Raw genomic sequence first — 16,025 nt, 5'->3', positions numbered from 1 at the left:
GATGATTTTTGCAGCAGCATTTTGTATGAATTTAAGATGGCATTAGACGAGAAAAGAAGAGGGTATAGTCAGGAAGCAAGATAATGAGGGCCTGGCAAAGAGTTTTAGCTATGTGGGTAGAAAGGAAATACTGGATCTTACAGATGATGTGTAGGAAGAAGTGGCAAGATTTAGACACAGCCTGGATGCATTAGATCTAGAGGAAGTGACAAAATAAAGACTAAGCTGATATTACTGTCATGAGTGTCAGTGGTCACAGTGACTGAGAAAGGTCGAAGAACTTAGTGGGGAAAGATCAAAAGTCTAGTTTTGGTCATGCTGAGCTTGGGTTGACAGCTGGGTATCCATGAAATGATGTCAGAAAGACAGGCTAATATTTTAATTTAGACAGGAGACAGGTCCAGAGTGGACGAGTAGATCTGTGAGTCGCTTGCATGGTTTTGAATAAGATCACCCCATACAATATTCTAAGTCAAAGCCCTGGAGCCAAACAATCCCAGATTATGCGGAAGTTCAGATCTGAATTTCACAGCTAGACTCTATAGTAAGCTGATCAAAACCCTGAATCTGACACACACAAAAACCTCTGAACTTTGTGGAAGACCAAAATCCAAATTACATGGTTGAAGCCTGTATGTAATTGTAACACCTTTATAATATTGTGAAAGAGTTCCTTGAGGAAGTGTGTGAAAAAATATTTATTGAAATATGTATTATTATTTTATTATTAATAATATTTTATTATTTAATGATATATTGGAGTAATGCCCACTCCGCATTACCATTGTTCTGGGTACTGTTCAGAAACACATGAGAAGATATAGACTCTACCTCAAAGAGCTTTAAATCTAATTTGAGACAAGACACAACCAGTAGGTGTGACAAGTAGGACTGAAGGGGTTGGAGGAATAATGGGGTAACTATAATAAGTTACCTAGGTTAGCTGTTCAATAGCTTGATAGTTCTAAATCACCTGAAAGATTTTTTTAATAAATAAATCGGCTATTCCCAACTACTGCACAGCCTAGTCATAATTGTTTGGCTGATTTCCTGTACATCATATCAGATTTCCATCACATCAGAAATGTATTTTAAGAAGGGATTTAAAATTAGTTGAACAAAAGACTAAAAAATGTATTGTAGGGAACAAGTCTGTAATAGTTAGTATAGAGCATCAGAAGCCTGATCCAGTGCCCACTAAACTCAATGGGAATATTTCTGTTGACTTCAGTGGCCTTTGAATCATGCCCCAGACTGAGAGTCAACACCCTGGACTCTCTTCTGAGCATTCACAGGGTATGTCTACACAGCAAGGTGCAGCCCACAGCAGTGAGTCTTAGAGCCTGGGTCTACAGACTCAGGCTTGCAGGGCACACATTATGGCACTAAAAATAACTGTGCACCTGTTCAGGCTCAGGTTGGTTTTTGAAGCCTAACCCCCTTGCTAGGCTTCAGGACCCAAGCCCAAATATCTACACAGATATTTTTAGCCCGTAGTGTCAGCCCAAGTCTGTAGACCCAGGCTGTGAGACTCGCTGCCACAGGCTGCTGCTTGCTATGTAGACATACCCACCTTGACTTTGGGCAAGTTGCATATCTGTGCCTCTGTTTCCTTATACTTATTAATTTTTGTAAAGAACTTTGAGATCTACAGATGAAAAGCACTTTACAAATGCTAAATCTTCTTATTTATCACTTTCTCTAACTTTTATGATTCTGTCACATTTAAGGTAACATTTAAACTCATCATAACAAAGAAATTCTTGGCCAAGCATGACAAAGCCTGTTTTGAATATCGTTTAGTTATAGTCTGAAAAGTGACTGTGTAGAAACGGTACCTTCTTGAAGTTCTTACTCAATACATCTGTTCCATCTGCCTTCAGGTCATATCTGTTTACTGACAAAGTAAATTTTACTACCGTTAGAATTGAAGAGTCAGTATAGCTTTGGTAGAGTGATCTGAAATCTCTTCTGGCTTATGAATAATCAACAAAAGCATCACCTATGTTCCAACTGCAGAATCTTTACTCTTGGTTATAAGTGACAGAAAGGACATATTTCAGAGTGGTAGCCATGTTAGTCTGTATCAGCAAAAACAACGAGGAGTCCTTGTGGCACCTTAGAGACTAACAAATTTATTTGGGCATAAGCTTTTGTGGGCTAAAACCCACTTCATCGGATGAAGTCCTGTTCATCAGGACATAGTTTGACTGTCAGATCCCAGCATGAGTTTGCAGGGCTGGCAATCAGAAAAATTTTCTTTAGACATGTAAGTGGAGTAAATTTTATATGAATATAATTAAGAAAAAAGTATATTCTGTTTTTCTACTTTTTTAACTAAAATAATAAGACTTATTAGGTACATAGTGCTTTTCAGCCATAGATCTCAAAATACTTTACAAAGGAGGTAAGTATTATCCCCATTTTAGAGATGGGGAAACTGAGGCACAAGGAGGCAAAGTGACTTGTCCAGGGTCACCCAGGTGACAGAGTTGGGAATAGAATCTAGGTCTTCTAAGTTCCAGTCCAGTGCTCTATCTCATTTTAAAAGGACAGAGGGGAAAATAATTTGGCCTAACATTTAGATTTTATAAAAACTAACTTTACAAATACTGTAGATACGTTTGTCATGAAACATTTTTTCAAATAGTTAAAAACATTCACCTGCAGTGCTTGAAACCCAAACATTGCAGCACTGAGAAACTGAAAGTGAAACTAGTTGTAACAAAATTGAAACAGACTTCACTAATTTTCATTGTTCACACTAAAATAAATATGAAAAAGTAAACAAAGAGCATAGAGTTAAGTAAATAGACTTTTAAAAGTTATTTTACTTTTACTAATCATAGGTGTTATTAGTAAACTGGAAAAAGACATTTATTTACAATACATTACAAGTCAACAGTGTCCTTTTAAGTATAGCAACTTATGCAGTCTTGTCATGTCCCACAAAACTGAGTCAATATAGAAAGAAACTATATTTTTAATTAATAGTTTGCAATGCATTTTACATAGATACAAAATTATATAAATAATTAAAGAAGAGGGAATGCATCTTCCCAGAATGAAAGAAAGGGAGGGGAAGAAACTGACAGTGAGAAGAAGAAAGAAGAAGTAAAGGAGAAAGGTGATCCATAGTGTGTTCAGCAAATGCAGAGCATGTAAAGTGGAAGTATGATACAGACATGAATTAGTTATATAGATGTTATTGTATGATCACTATCTATAATTTCAGTTTTTCTCGGCTAGCCGTTCTCAGCATTCCCAACCTAGAATCCCCATGGACACGCACACTGAGCCGCCCATGAAAACAATACATCCACTGCTAACAAAGCCAGGCCTTGTGCTCACTATGCCCTTTTCAATAAGCATGCATACACCTAGCCCTGATTTCCTTAATTTGAGGGCTCAGAAAGGATGGTGTTAAGTGCAGTAATGAATCAGATACCCCTGTGAGTGGAGATACCTAGAGGATCAAATTGTCAGCCTCTGTTGGTAACATTGAGATTAAAAGTGGATTCCACTGGTATGACAAGTGATGCTGCAGATCTGAACACAGGTTAAGAGAGAGAACATTCTCTGGTCAAAGCTGGAGTCAAGGCTAAATGCTAATACCCATATCTTGAGAAATATGCCTGGTTAGAGCCTATGTTTTATCTTTCTTACAAAAATTAACACTTTCAGCGATACAGTCCCCTAAACATCAACTGGGTTATTCTCCTTGACCTGTGTCTTGGGTTTTATTGAGGCTGCAAACAATAAAACAATCTTTGCATGTAATTTGCTTGAAATTTAGAAGAAACATTATTGTTGGTATGAAGTAGAGAATGAACTTTTAACTCTGAAGCCCAGATAGTCAATTTTTTCCATGCAATTTTAAATACTTTTGCAATAGTTTTATTGCAAAATTATATATACATACTATTTGTTTGTTTACATTGATAATACATTGGTAAGGGGGAAGGTAGCCAATCCTTAGCTCAGTAGGGCTTCTTATGTGCATATTTGCAAGATCAGGATCTAAATATGCAGTTGGCAGAACATAGGTTTTTTTATTAGCATACTGCAATTTAATATTGTCAGGTTTCAATCAGTATTATCACACCTCTGTTTTAATTTAATTTTTGCCTAATTGGCAGCTGGTTTTCTCTTTTCTAAATAGATCATTAATCAAGTAGCAGTGATCTGTGAATAATTACTGGGAGGTAACCATCTAGGAAAGAACAATTCTGGTGTTAACCTGTGTCTGGCAGTTTTGGAGTCTAATTCACTGCAATTATAGATTAGTTCATTCTTTTCACTTTTGGTAGGGTGAAATCCCAGGATTTCAAAGTTCTTTGAAAACATGAATGAATTAAGCTTCACAATACCTCTATATAGTAGTATTACTATATTTATTTACTATATGGGGAAAACGAGGCACAGAAATGTTAAGTGAGTTGCCCAACATCACAGAGGAAGTCTGAATTAAGACATCATTCCCCTCCATCCAACACTGAAAAATGAGTAGTGGCAATAAATCAAGCACAAACAAGAAAACAAAAAGCTAAACCAAATAAATATTCTTTGTATTATGCCTTGAAAGCTGCCGAACTCAATTCATGTTGGACTACCAAGGCTAATGAAGTCCAAAGCTGAGGGCCCCCTACGCTCCTGGAGAGTTCAGTCCGAGGAACTGACAGCTCTTAAATGCTGTGATGGAGAATAGGGTAAGAGGTGGTTTCTCAGATAACCAGATCCCAGACCATTCGGGGGTTTAAAGATTATTACCAACACTCTATCCAGAAATAAATCATTTAAATGTATTTCATTAGCGTAACAGATTATTTTTATTTTTAGTTACATAAATACTAAATGTGGAAAAATCAGAAATAACGGTTTGTTTCTTATTTTCCCTTTGTCATATGTTGGTATTTTAATTCATTCTCATGGTTAATGAGTTACCTTTTCCAAATCTATTTTACACATGCCAGGTAATAAAACCAGAAACACATAAAGGAAGGAATATGCTATGGGCCTCCATAGTCTGGATGGTAATAAGGAGCTCAGTATGTTATAATGATTAAGTTAAAAAATCAGCCAAAGTCATAGTAATTGGTCATTTTCCTATTCCAGTGTTAGTTGATTGAATGTTACAGCTGGGTAGGATTTAAAGAAACAATTTCTTGATGTTGTATCATTTCATTAATTTATACAGCATCTGTTGCTTTGCAACAAGGTGCATTAAATACAACATAATTTTCAAAACCCATATATTTCCAAAGCAACCCTCAGTAAGAGTGCCACTACCATATCAATCACTAACACAGGGCAGATATAAAAATATTAAACTACCCAAATCAAAGATATAATTAAATACAAACCAAAACAACCAACCAAATGTTAAACAAAATAAATTAGCTTTATACTTCAACTATATAGATAAAAGAGGACATTGACCTCTAGGATCTGGAACAGGTCCTTTTCTCAGACAGGTATGATGTATAATTATTTCTTCTTACTGTTTCTAGTAGCACCCAAAATACGCTATATGATGTATACATACATATAGGAGGGTACAGTCCCTGCTATGCAAAAGTTTACAATCTATAAAAGACAAATGCCAAAGGATAGATGAAAGGAGGTACAACACACAAAGTGGTGTAGGTGATGACTGGACATTTCTTGATAATGTGAGGCTTGTTCTGTCTGTGCATTTGATTAGATATATATAATATCCCCCTCAACACTGCCACTGCTGGCTTCTTGGGGGCACCGGGAAGGTAGCAAAAATGTATAATCTGGGTTACTTGAAAACGATCCATGGTGCTAGTCAGTGGCGGATTTAGAGTTAGTGGGGTCCTGTGCATAGCTTCATTTTTGGGGCCCCCCTCGGGACCCACCCAAAAAAAAGAACATTCTCTCTTATCTGCCCCCCTTTTTTCATTCTTTTTTTCTTCATCCTCCTCCTATATAATAAGTAATGGGAAGTAAATGAAAATAAAGTGAGGTACCTTGATTTAGGCAGGGGGTTGGGGTGCAGGAGGGAGTGCAGGTGGCAGGCTTTTGGCTGGGGCAGGGGGTTGGGGTGTGCGAGGGGGTGAGGTGTGCGATTTCTAGGAGGAAGTTTGGGTGCGGGGTGCAGGCTTTGGGCTGGGGCAGGAGGTGGCACTTACCTCAGGTGGCAAGGCTCCCAAAGCGACCAGCATACACACCCCTCCAGCAGCGGCTCCTAGACGGGGGGTGGGGGCGGGCAGGGGGTCTCTGCACGCCGCTGCCCACAAGCACCAACCCCGCAGCTCCCATTGGCCACAGTTCCCAGCCAATGGGAGCTGCGGAGTCAGCGCTCGGGACGTGAACAGCACGCAGAGACACACACACACACTCAGGGGTCGCAGGGACATGCCGGCCGCTTCCAGGAGTGAAGTGGTGCAGAGGGAGGGAGGCAGAGCTGTCAGGGAGCTGCCTTAGCCCTGCTGCTGGCATGTCTTTGCACGCCCCTTGGGGAGCGGGGGGCAGCAGGTCTCCATGTGCGGCGCCACCTCCCCACCATCACCAGGGGCGCACAGAGACGTGCCAGCAGCCAGCCGCTTCCGGGAGCGGCATGGGGCCACCAGCCATGGCATGCAGGCAGCCTGCCTGCCTGAGCCCTGCTGCGCTACTGGCCAGGACTTGGGGGCAGGTTGTCAGATATTTGTCCTGCATTTTGGGGCCCCCCTGTTGGTTTATTTCATGGTAAATCTGCTCCTTGTACTGGTGTGCCAGATTCTGTGCTGCACCTCTCAGGAGGAAGGCACATCCTGGAGAGTGGGGGCAGGGATAGCTGTTCTAGGACCTATGGAGATGTGGCATACTATAAAGCTACTCCAGGGGCTGCTCTCATTACATAGCTTCCCCACATGTAGGAAGCTTCACAGCCCAGAACAGTTAGAACATAGAGTGCTCCAGCCACTCCAACTCTTGTCCTCACCATGCTCCCTCCCTCTCCTTGGCATGACCCTTTGCCAAGGCTGCACGGGTAGAGGTTAAGAACAACATAAGACTGCTATGCCATGACTATGCTATCCTTGTGCTGGGGCCATTTTCTGGAAGCTCTGCCATCAGCACACTGATGTGTTATCATCTCTTCCAGTTAAGACACACACATGAATGCAATAAACTTCTACTTCATTTAGGAGGTGGCTGCTCTGGACTTAGTCTTGTGTGATATGCCATCACTAGTTTAGAAGGTGAGTATAGGCAAACTACTGGACACCAGTGACCACAGCACAATTAGGTTTGAAATGCCCAAAGCAGCTGACTCTCCACAGGGCAATGTAACTAAAGATCTTTATTCTTGCAGTTCTGGCTGCAACTTCAAATCCCCACACCACAATACAGAAATACATCAGGACTAACAGTATCATCCCCCGTCAAAGGCTGAGTCTTCCCTAGTGTTGTTGGGAAAGCTCAAGCTGGTCTAGCCAACCCAGTGGTATAAACAACCACTTCTTTTATAGCTGCCACTGAGGAAGCTGCAGCGGTGGTGGAACAGGAGAGAGTTCCTGAAAAGTTTGAGTGTTGACATGGCTTTAGAGATAAGAATTTACTCACTGGAGGGAGTGATATCATTTATATTTAAACAGACCAGTCAGATTGCAATTCAAACATTGGACAGAGAGAGAGAGAGAGATGGAATAACCAAGATCCTATTTTTCTTTTTAGGTGGATTTCTGAGTCTGATTTTCTTTTTCAGTTCTCGCTTTCTCTAGTTTTAGAGCTTTCTTTGTTTTGCCTCTTTCTTCCTTCAGAACACTTACACTTCCCTTACACTGTTCCTAGGGCCACAGCCTGAACAATCAATTTTGACAATTGTTACTAAATATGACTGTCAGGAATTTTCTGGCTGAATAGTTTTTTGTCAGCAAGTGAGAATTCACCTTAAGCTAAATGTTTCACAGAAACATATTGATTTCTATGAACTTCCACCAAACCAAGGGAAGGTTTTCTGCCTGATTTCTTGCCAGCTCGCTGGATGAGCTGTGGGGGATCCCAGGCTTCCAGGCAGCTCTATCATAGCCTTGGCTTTCAGGATCTATGTCCCTGGGGCAATTCCACAATACAGACTGCTCCAGGGTTAGAGCTCTTGGTTCACCATCAGTCTTCTAGCCACATCTTAGCTATGAGCCTTGGAGCTTGGGTTCCCAGACTCAATTTCATTTTAAAATTTTGGAAATGAAATGTTTTGATTATTTTGAAATGAAATTATTCAGATTTTCCCTTCCATAGGAAATGTCAAAATTTAGACTTTTCATTCTGAAATGGTACTTTTTTTTTCCTTCAGAATTTTAGAATTTCTCCTGGAACAGAAATTCCAACTTTCAGCCAGGTTAAAAAGCTGTTCTTCATCTGAGGTTTCTGGGGGAGAGGGCTGCCTAATCTAAATCATATGTGTTAATCTGTTTGACCCATTAATGTGGGTTTGACCCATGTATGCAGCTGGAACAAACTGTTAAAAACTGTGTAATAAACTCTGCTGTTTTGACTATGTTCACAAGGTCTGTTTTCCCACCCATGATTGATTCCTATTTCCTCCTCAGTGAAGTGCCCCTGCAGCAACCACACCTTTCTCCTGCTCTTTTCAACTGCCTAATTCCAACTGCTTCTCCAAAATGAAACTGAATCTTTCAGGATCTTCTGATTCCAACATTCCTGGCAGCAAATTTAAAACTGATAAAATAAATACTCTTGTCACTCAGTGTATAGTTAATTATATATTGTGGCAGTGAGTTCCACAAGTTGAGACCAACAGCTTAGTAGGATTCAATAAAAGGATTAGACATAGGTAGTGTATAGGAATTGGATAATGTCCCTCTAAGTCGTTTGTGACCTCTCTTGTTACTATCTTCTATGTTTTAAAAGCCACTGGAATCCTGCCAGAGTCCAATGTGTATTTGGACCCAACTGTTTCTTCATATTACATATGTTGTGTAAACAGCAAAAGACACAACCTATATGTGGTCCTGCCTCAGCACAGGGGACTGGACTTGATGCCTTCCTGAGAAACACTTCCAGCCCTACATTTCTATGATAATCAGAAGAGTTATATTAGATAAGATAGATTTACATGCCTTACAAAACATGTTAAGGACATAAGCCAACCATTAGATAATGGAGGGTAGGAAGAAATTTTTCCAATGGACAATTCATTCCATAATTGTTGACTGCGAGGGTTTCTTTCTTCTTAAGTATCAAGTACTATCTGCTAGCAGAAAAAATACTGGACTAGATGGACCAGTGATCCCATACGTGTGGCAATTCCTATGTTCCATAAGGGCACCAAACCAAAATATTATATCCAGGACAATACACAAAATGAACATATCGGGCTAGTTTACAGCAGTGATCAGAAAAGCAAAGAGGAAGTAAATTATATGAAAAGTCTTACAATACAGTATTGTACAAAACAATGGCATGCCCTCATCTGCAGGAATGAGATCATCTTGCCACAAGAAAGATGTACTGGAGCTTCCGAGAAGGGAAGGGAAACTGGTTAGAGCTAATCAAGGTTTACATACAACCAGAGATTATTTAGCCTGGTGAGGAGGAGACAATTTTGAGATTGTTCAAATTATGAGAGTTATACTGAAAATGAATCAGATGCTGCATTATTCCTGTCTCATATAAGAATGGGGGTCATGAAATGAAACTAAGATAATCAATGTAAAATAAAATGTACACAAACTTTGAAATTCACTGCTGCCTAAGGCTATCAACACAAATACTGAAACAGGATTTTTAAAAAACTGAATTACTTTATTAGACAAGGTAATATCTTTTATTGGACCAACTTCTGTTGGTGAGAGACAAGCTTTGAAACTTACACAGAGCTCTTCTTCACATCTGAGAAACTAACTCAGAGTGTTTGAGGTGGAACAAATTGTTTAGCATAAGTATTAACACACATTTCTCTCAATATATAAGTTCCCATTAATAATATCTACAGCTTTGCAAGTTAATTTGGCCAGTCAGGTCTTATGCTTCAAGACATAAGGTATCAGCCACTGCTAGAAGCTTGTTACTCTTTTCTTTGTAGCACTGGTCTGTCTTGTGTGCAAGTTCTTACTTTGTGCTGTACTTATTATGTTCTAATGTAGTGCTAGTAAAAGACTGAAAAATGGGGAGATTGAACTCACTCTTTGTCCAGACAGCGGGCATTGCATAGGCAGCCAAGAAATCTTTCCGGCACTACATATGGCATATCTGCCACTACCTGACCTGAAAGAAGTTCAGAAATTATTTCCAGGGAAAGTAGATGAGTTTTCAGGTTCCTCCACTTACTGGCTTTTCAAATGAGATTGCAAACAAAGATACTAATTTGAATGGTGATTTTTGCGTTTGTTGCACTGGACTTAGATCCCTGGTTCATTTGTTATAGGATGCCATGCACTTGCCAGATGGTAATGATAAGTGGAGACAATAAGGGCTGGTATATGGTCAATCAACACTCTTGGGAGCATTTCAGGTGGTTCCTTGAACAGAATTCTTTTCCTGGGGACCTTGGCACCACTCCCAGGCAGACTTGTCATTCCAAGGCAGTCTTTTCTTGGGTAGAAATGCATTAGTATGCCATCCACCATAGCATTGCCTTCAGGGAGCACACTATTGGGACTTCTTATACCAGCAGATTCACTTCAGGGAGTCAGGCATAGTACTCTCTCCCCACTTAAAATCGCCTTCAGAGGACCCAACACTGGGCTTCCTCTCTAAATGGAGTTGGACTACCTGAACTTTCCTATTCTGGTAACGGAACTGTGAATCTCAGTCTACTCACCACATTATACAATACCTCCATCATAATTGTATTGCTATTAGCACTTCACCAGAACTCTTTACTGCACGAGAGACAAGACTTTACTGCCCCAAGACAAGACAAGACACTAGAGAAAACAAACTCTGTACCAACCGATTTCCAAGTGCCGCTCCCAATTCTCCAAATGCCCCTTTCAAATGCCACCCTACTCTTGTTATTCTCAGTACCAATTGCCATTATGATTCAGGCATGCTGCCGAACAGTTATTTCTGATTTAATATTTGAGTTTAGTGAAAGAACATCACTTTTACTGAAACTCAAATAAAAAATATTAATTAAATGCAAACCAGATAACTTGCCCAGCTTGTGATATCAGAGGTTGAAAAAGAAGAAGATTTGCTGTTTTATCACATTTTCTTTTGAAAACGTGAAGATAGCTCTGCAGATTTCCCCTCCTTATCCCACATAAATTGCTCCTGCTTTTCAGTGTTAGGCGTAGGGTCTGTTAATTGCTGATGCAGAAGTAGAAGAGGGAGCATAAATGCATGCAGTATTTTCAGCCCAGTCCCATGTAAACAGTTATTGTGGTCTTGTTTTTATTTCCAGGCAACAGATTTCAGAAAAATATATATAGAATACGGAGCACATAAGGACAGCCCCTTTCTCCCATCCTTCTAGATTCTAATAATTTAAGACACAACAGCATAAATTTGGAGTCTAGACTTTCTCCATATACAGTGGTACAGTATTTATAACACTGGACATGGACATTTATTTGGAAGCCTCCAGTAAGTGACCATTTTAATTTTGTGAAATTTTATACATCTTCCCACCCACCCACTTTTATAAATCAGAGAAGTGAAATGTTTCAGGAGACTGAATATGCAGTAAATCTCCAATAAAGCATGGGAGACTTTCATAATGGAGGAAACAAAAATATATAATCACCGTTCATTTTTCTTACTTGAAATGTTCTGTACTATTTATTATTTATGCAGGGCCATTGGTGTTCCTGGCACTTTACAGACAAATCAAAAATAGGCCCATGTACTGAGGAGCTTACTACTTAAAGTCCAAATTGGGCAAAGTACAAAGTGCCTTCAATATCAAATCCTGTTCCACTGAAGTCAATAGGCATTATGGGAATCAAGATGGTAACTGAAGTCAAAGCCTGGAGGGCACACATCTTGCAGGAGCAGACCCCCAACTTAAATGAAGGGAAGGAAGGGAGGACAAAAAGTCTGATCCTAAGAGGTGTTTTACACCTGTAACTCCCATTGACCTAGGACCAAAATGGGGGTGGGATGGGGAAGGAGGCTGCATTGGAAGGATAAGAATACTGAACTGTATATCCTTCGTAGTTACTGTTATTTGAATTGGAGTTTAGCACAGTATATCCCTTTGCTGGATACTCAAAGAACAGAGGGAGAACACGTGCTAGTCAGTAGAAGTTATCTGAGTTAATCATAGAGCACGAAGGTACAGAATATTGCATTGTAAAGTCATTACAGAATAGGTTCACAGTTTCATAGATTCCAAAGCCAGAAGGGACCATTGTGATCATCTACCTCCTGCATAACACAGGCCATAGAACTTGCCCAGAAAATTTCCTAGACCATATCTTTTAGAAAAATATCCAATCTTGATTTAAAAATTCCCAGTGCTGGAGAATCCACCACAACCCTTTTTAAATTATTCTAAAAACTAATTACTCTTACTGTTAAAAAAATTACACATTATTTCCAGTCTGAATTTGTCTAGCTTCAACTTCCAGCCATTGGGACTTGTTATACATTTCTCTGCTACACTGAAGAGCCCATTATCAAATATTGGTTCCCCCTCTAGGTACTTATAGACAGCAATCAAGTCACCCCTTAATTTTCTCTTTATTAAACTAAATAGATTCGAAGAACTCAATCTATCACTATAAGGCATGTTTTATAATTGTTTAATCATCCTCATGGCTCTTCTGTGAACCCGCTCCAGTTTATCAACATCCTTCTTGAATTGTGAGCGTCAGAACTGGACACACTATTCCAGCAGCTGTTGCACCAGTGCCAAATAACCTCTCTAGTCCTACTCTAGCTTCCCTGTTTATGCATCCCAGGATTGCATTAGCTCTTTTTGTGATAGTATTACACTGGGAGCTCATGTTCAATTGATTATCCACCACAACAGTCAAATATTTTTTAGAGTCACTGCTTCTGAGGATAGAGTCCACCATTCCGTAACTGTGGCCTACATTGTTTGTTCCTAGATGTATACATTTCCATTTAGCAGTATTAAACACATATTGTTTGCTTGCACCCAGTTTATCAAGCGAGCCAGATTGCTGTGAATCAGTGTTCTGTCCTCTTCAATATTTACAACTTTCCCAATTTTTGTATCATCCGCAAACTTTATCATTTATGATTTTATGTTTTCTTCCAGGTCATTGATATAAATGTTAAATAACATGGCCAAGAACTGATCTTGTGGGACGCTATGGCAACACACCCGCTTGATAAGGAGTCCTTCTTTACCATTACATTTTGAGGTCTATCTTTAATGTGTGCCATGTTAACTTTATATTGTTCTATTTTTTTAGACAAAAAGTACTACGTACTAAGTCAAATGCCTTTCAGAAGTCACACTGTTACCTCTATCAAACAAACTTGCAATCTCATCAAAAAGATATCAAGTTAGTTTGACAGGCTCCATTTTCCATAAACCCATTTTGATACACAATTATACTACCCTCCTTTAATTCTTTATTAATTGAGTCCTGTATCAGCTGCTTCATTATCTTGCCCAGGATGGATGTCAGGCTGATGACCTGAGTAATTATAGGTTATCCCATTTACCTTTTTTTTAAAAAAAATTGGCATAACACCAGCTTTCTTCCAGGCTTCTAGAACTTCCTTAGTGCTCCAAGACTTACTGGAAATCAATGTTAATGGTCTATCCTCAGCCAACTCTTTTAAAACTCTTGGATAAAAGTTATCTGGACCTGCTGATTTAAAAATTACTAACTTTAGTAGTTTCTGTTAAACATCCTCCAGAGATACTAATGGAATGGAAAGAGTTATCTTTGCCATGTAGAGACTATATCCTCTTTCCCCTCCTTTCCAAATACAGAACAAATATTAATTGAACACTGCTACCTTTTCTGCATTACTATTGATAATTCTATGTTTCCATCTAGTAATGAACTATTACCAGGATTCTTTTTGTTGATAATATATTAATAAAGTAGATCAGAGCTTCAAACTAAATCGTTCTCGTGTTATTATAAACTTTCTAATCTAGTCACAGTAAACAATTTATTAGGATTGAGCCTGCCATCTTAGTAAGGTAAACCTCCTATTGACTTTGAGGGGGATTTTCCTCACCTAAGGACTGCTGGACTAGGATCATTTTGTTTTACTTCAGAAGTGCTTGTTGTAACTTCAGTTGTGCTAAGATTGCACATCTTCAGCTCCAGTAATTTCTCACTTTGAGCACGTTGTATACTTATTCCTGTAGTGAAGCCACAATCGTTTAATGGTTTGAGACATCACGCACTTGCCTCAAAAGCAATCTCCCGCAGTTGAATGGAGAAACCATGACAGATACGCAGTTTCAGTAGAAATACACCATTATTCCTGTAATTCACAGCTTCAAGGTCAAATCATTCTGTCAGGCTTACGGAATCTTGCTGCAAATAATTTATTTCTCAGCATGCTTTATTACCACCATTAATTGCAGAGAATTTAACTTGACACATAGCAATTGTGGTGACTGGCATCAGTGTAAAACTCTAAAATAGAAAGAAAAAAAACAACGGTCTCTCAGGCTTCAGTTCTATGCATGCTTCTTCAGCAAAGTGGATGGAACTACAGAATGGCTGTTGCTATTTTCTTTTGTTAGTGCCTGGAGGCCCACAAAGAGGAAGCTCTGCTACCACTGATGATGACTAATGGAAATTTTAATTCAAGCCTTAAGAGACTGAGACCTCACGCTGACAGCCAGTTCAATGGTTTGTACAGTGCCTAACACTGTAGACGAGTACTGTCATGGCTTCTGAACGATCAGGAAAGTTTAGTGGAGCATTTCCTTATTGGGAAGTAAATATAAAGGAAGAAAAAATATCCAAAGTCAACTCATTTGCAATATTTACCTGACACTTTTGAATAGATATTAGAAAACAAAGCTAGAGTACAGCTTACAACTCTCAGAACCAGAATTTCAGAAAATAACTGTTTATAGCACAACAGTTCATGTGTCTAACACTAAAACCACTGGTTTTTATATCCCCATCTCTTTCTTAACCCAACACATTAAATCCTTCTTCATGTCCAGATGCCATTGAAAATCTCTCTCACTTTTCCAGGATTTGCATGCGTCTAGTAAGATGGTTTAACTTCCAAGGGCTAGAACAGCTCTTTGTATGTGTGTGCTTGGGCTAAAGCTCTCCATATAAGTGAGGAAGGTAGAAGCTAAGGCCCAGATCCTCAAAGATGTTTAGGCTCCTAACTTCAATGGAAGTTAGGAGCCTAAATACCCTTGAGGATCCAGGCCTAAATGCATACAAAGAAAAGCATTAATACTGTTGCAAATAGCTAACATTTGCCTTTTGCTGGGTCTTTCAGATCCAGGGTTCTTCTGTTCAACTTCTAGTTGCATCTTGGCTGTGCTGGGCCTCAACCAAAACCGCAGATCTTCAGGGAAGTGTATTATGATGTATTGCTTTATATAATGTATACTACATTGAAATTTAATAAATAAAAACAAACACATTTTGAGTTTATGCAATACATTTAAATGCTTCCATATCCCAGTTTTCAGTACCTGTCCCTCACTCGCCAGTATTCAAGTGCAACTGAGACCCCACCCACTTAAATATTTAAAAACCCAAATTTCTTCTCATTTACATAAATGGTTCTTTAAAAAAAGTATCGAACTATGCCATTTCAGTTTTATTTTCAAAAGGATGTCGCTATTTTTCTCCTGTAAGTTAAAAGTGACAAATATAATTACCTCACTTCAACGCCTTGCAAGTAAAGGGACCTCCTGTTCCATATTTTGATAGTATACACAGTTGAAGGGAGGATTTCTCTTAGAAAGAAGTTTAGAAAAATATGTATACAACATAGAAACTATACAGAAAAGTACAGTATCTATACCAAATTGTGTCATTTAGGCCTCAACATATTTTAAAATATATGTATATTATTGTCAGAGACATCAGATGCAAGACCAAAAAGAATAGCAGATCATGGCTTAGGTAACAGTA

The sequence above is a fragment of the Chelonia mydas genome, chromosome 3, assembly GCF_015237465.2.
Source record: "Chelonia mydas isolate rCheMyd1 chromosome 3, rCheMyd1.pri.v2, whole genome shotgun sequence".
Taxonomy (NCBI): domain Eukaryota; kingdom Metazoa; phylum Chordata; order Testudines; family Cheloniidae; genus Chelonia; species Chelonia mydas.
Note: the sequence above shows the minus strand (reverse complement) of the source record.